We start from the raw sequence: 4964 nt of genomic DNA, 5'->3' as shown, positions 1-4964 counted from the left end.
AAATAAAATCATAATAAAAACACATCTGTTTCGTTGTATCAATAAAAAGGTTTTTATTTATACGCCTTCTCCTGTTGACTATCCCGAAGCATTTTTGATATACAGTGAAACCTGTATAAACCGAAACCTAGCCAAACCAAACATTTTCTTAAGCCCAGTCATATCAAATTGATGCGTTGTGAACCTGATGAAACCTTACATCTGCAAAAACCGAACAAAATCTTAAGTCTCGAAGAGGTTCGGTTTAGACAGGTTTCACTGTACTATTATAAATGATTGTGAGATGCGATGAAAGTTGGTGATGTATTGAAGGATTGACACCACGCGATGGTACGTACTAAATTTTTGTGGTAAATTCAGAATACATATCAATATCAATGATATAAAGATAATATGAATGAGAAAGGAGGCGACAAGTATCAAAGGGATGTTCAAACAACAAAACAAACTAACAATGCCATGGCTGGAAAAGTAAATAACGATTAAAAAACAAATATCAGTACAAAACACCACATAAAAAAACTACAGACTAAGCAACACGAACCCCACCAAAAACTGACAATGTCATAGATATAAGAAGATGTGGTATGAGTGCCAATGAGACATTTTTCTATCAAAGTCAAAATCTATAAAAGTAAACCATTATCGGTCAAAGTACGGTCTTCAACATGGAGCCTTAGCTCACACCGCACAGCAAGCTATAAAGGTCCCCAAAAATTTTCCATGGCTGGAAAAGTAAAAAAATGATTAAAAAACAAATATCAGTACACAACACCACATAAAAAACTACAGACTAAGCAACACGAACCCCACCAAAAACTAGGGGTGATCTCAAGCGTTCCAGCAGGGTAAGTAAACAGTTTCTGCTCCACATTTTAAGAAGATGTGATATGATTACCAATGATTCAACTATCCATAAGAGTATAAATGACGTGTAAAAAGATAAAACTTTTAAGTATATATATGCTATTGTTAAACTCATTGAAGATTCAAAGCTATTGGTTTTATACAACAGACATGCGTTTGAGCTACAACGACTCTGAAATGAAAACAGTTGGAAGGCCAAATTGCAAACGACGTTGAAAAGCACTAAAGAACTAAAGGATCCTAAATAGTCACCAAAAATGTCGCAAATATGGCTAAAGCCATATTAACCTTTCTTCAGTAAAGCAATTGAATAATTTTACCATTTAAGGTGGTACCCAACACCTTGACTAATATTAATTTGGCTCGTTTAATTTTCATAAAATTTTGCCAAAATGTTTACTTTGACCCTTTGACAAAAATATAAAAATTTCAAAAAATTTGAACCAACCACTTTTTCAGAAAAATTTCATTGGTTATATAGCAGTTTGACAAACACTAATTTTGATCATTGAGAAGCTTAATATTTCCTTAACAATACAACGTAATTAAAAAGTTTAGCTGATTTTTACAGAGTTATCTCCCTGTAGTGTTAGGTACCACCTTAACAAAACAAGGAAAAAAATGAAACAGTATGTTATGCTTTTCATGCGTCAGAAGCGCTATTCTGGAGTTACCTTCATCAGGAACGCTCAAAGCCGAAAATTTGAAAGCCAAGATTATAAATTTATAAAATCAACATAATTATACATCTGTAGTAAGAGCAATTCTGCTTGGAATTCGGATATGAGTACCACAGATAATACTAGTTTATTGACTGGTAGACGACGGATGTTAAATGTAATAACGCTAAAATAATCTAAACTTAATGAAACTGAAACAGTTTAACCAAAAAAAATTAAAATAATTGTTCAAATAAAACCATAATCGTATAATTTTATTTATTATGGAAAGCAACATGACAGGAGCTTCATGAAACGGTAGGTATTTTGCAAATACGCTAATCTTTCGGATTGGATTAGGACGGCTTGAAAATGGTAACGAGCCCGTAGATAACTGATTACTATTACTACTACTGGAAGTGTTTAACGACCTTGACTGGCTGTTCAGCACTCCCACGGTCGGCCTTATATTATACTATTACCTGTTGCTAAATACTATATATATATATATATATACATTTCAAAGGTTCTAAATTTCGGTAATTAAAATGTTTAAACTTTTCAAAAGAAGTTAGATAAATTCTGTGTATTATTATATGTCTTTTCAAACAAATCATAAATACCAAAATCTATTCAATTTTAATAACTTGTAATGAATAAACATTAAATAAAATATGTACTTACCAATATGAAATTTGGAGTTAAAAAGGGGAACTAACACCCAATTTAAGTTATATTAAACTGATGTTAACTTGTCAAATGTCTAAATATAGATATGAGCCGTGTGGATATAATCATTTCCAGCTATTAAAGAATACAAAAGACAAAATACGAAATTATATTTTGAAATTCCGTTGATTTATTGTCAAAACGTAAAACGGACAGTCGTTTTACTAGAAATGGGTTAAGCTAGAGAATTGATAAGACGTAGTGGATTCGGAAACGATAATCAACTTGCGTCTAAAGTCGCTCGTTGATTACCGTTTACGAAACCACTACTTCTTATCAATTCTCTAATACATATGGATATATGCATTGCATTCACGTTCTTTGAATATGATTTGCTAATCTAATATCACATTTAGAATATTTTTGATGTTATAAACAACATGTGCAAATTAAAGGACATTGACTTATGGCTAGGAAAAGCAATTTTAAAATATTCAATTGCACAATGGAAAATATGTTTGATTGTCAGATGACATATCGTAAAACAAGTCGAACCGGTTGATATGTCATGATTTTGTCTACGCTAATTCTAAAAGAAAAAATATAAAATTGTCTTTAAATTCTTAATTATCATTCGGGTGTTTAGTATATTGCAGAATGTAATAATAATAAAGAATTATTTGAAGTAAACTTATTGCAAGTAGTCTATCATGTACCTAAATAATCTTCAGATCTACTACTGAGGTCGTTATTGCTTTTTTTTCGAGGAGACAGTTTGAATATGACACATTTGAAAAATATATATAAATTATTTTTGCATGGACTGTTAGATAGATTTACTTTGGTGAAGAATTATCTAACGGAGAGATAAACACACTAACATTTGACGGAAATGAATAAACAGAAATAATAAAGGGCCCAACAACATAAGTGTACGGTATAGAGCTTGGTATGTTAACTTTGGAAAACTAAACATCCTAAATAAGATTCAATTATATAAGTTGTAAGCATGACCTTTCATCATGTATGACATAAAATTAAACAATGTAAAAGGTTGTATATAACAATAATATGGTTTTAACATTTTGTAAAGTTTTCACTTCTTAATCTTGATTAAATTTTTTTCTTAATCGACTTACTCATGTTATAATATTTGCAAATCGGTAAACTTCTGTTGCCTTTAACTTTTCTGATTATAGTGAAACTTACTTTGACATGAGCTATTTTCCTTTATTGCTAAAATGATTACTGGAATACATTGTAACATGTTTTATACTTCGAATCAAAGTCGCAGGTATTACAGTGTTTGAATGTATGCTGATAATACCCGGATATCATAAGGTTATTTATTCCAAGTTTTCAGTGTCTCAAGATGTACTTTGATGTACAATATATACGTTTAATTTTGATATATATCGCCCTTTTTGGACGAATGTTATTTTCTAATACAATTCTCCTTTCATTTAGTGTAGATGATGCAATTTTCACAAAATGAATTGAAAAGACACGTGTGAATCTATTTATATGCATTGTTTTCCTATGGTAATTATTGCAGACGTAGATGGAGATCACATTTCGAATTTATTAGATGAATTTGTAACACGGGTGACTTAAAATCTGCATTGTATAATGGATCTGATATCAAAACAGTATCCCAGCAAACACAAAAATATTTTTAAAATGTTATTAAAATGTTATGTCGAATGTCATGACAATATCGATAAAAAACGTTAGAAAAATATGAAAGTGTATGGTTGGATATATATCGCAAAAACATTTCTAAAATATTTCCTAAAATGTTGGCATAATATAATTAATATATTGTCAAGAAATATCATGATAATTTGAAAAACAATGGCGTATAAAACATTTTGATAATCTTTTTTAAAATATTTTCTCGAAACATTTTCTGAACGTTTGAAAAATATTATGAACAGCAAATAATGTTATAAAAATTTTTGGGGATATTTTCTTTCCAGTGCCTGAAAAATGTTTTTAAAATGTTTTTAGAAGATTTTTTTGGTTGATATCTATATAGTATCAATATAAAATGTTCTTTACTTTAAATTATGTTTCCAGCTTTTTAATATAACAAATCATTAGTTTAATAGATACACAAAGATTCATTCTATATATGAACAAGTAGAATAAATCAGATGTTTTACTAAACATATGACAATTCACAATTCAAAGTATCTGAAAACAGGAAGTAAATACAAATTTTGACATATTCAAAATGGCAGACACAACTCATCATGGTTAAGCCACTAGCCAAATATGAAGATATTCTGTTCTGCAGCATTACCGATAGAAGTCATTAAAAATTTGTGTTCATTCAACATACTGAAATATAAGCCAACAGGAAACACATACAGATACAAAGGCTCACACATCACAGTTCATCACTAACAGCTCACCATATATGAACTCATCCAGTTCAGCAGTATTTGGGAAAACAGTAATGAAATTATTTGTTGGACAAAGATAGATGGACAGACATGCATTGCAATAAAGCTCACATTCCTACTGAATGCCAATGGTATACATGGTATAATGATTAGTTTTTCACTCTCAGCCTTTATTACCTCTCTTATACACATCATACACATGTCATCCTGAACATGCATGAAATATTTGCCACTGGTCATTAGGCAAACATCAACCAATTCATTATACACATTATAAAGTTGAGGTTACATTAACTTGAACTTGTGTCACAAACTCAGATTTTTCAAAATAACTTCTCCATGTTCTCCATCTTAAACAAAA

Source organism: Mytilus californianus, unplaced genomic scaffold (genome assembly GCF_021869535.1).
Source record: "Mytilus californianus isolate M0D057914Y unplaced genomic scaffold, xbMytCali1.0.p SCAF_10, whole genome shotgun sequence".
NCBI lineage: Eukaryota > Metazoa > Mollusca > Bivalvia > Mytilida > Mytilidae > Mytilus > Mytilus californianus.
This window is presented reverse-complemented; position numbering follows the sequence as displayed.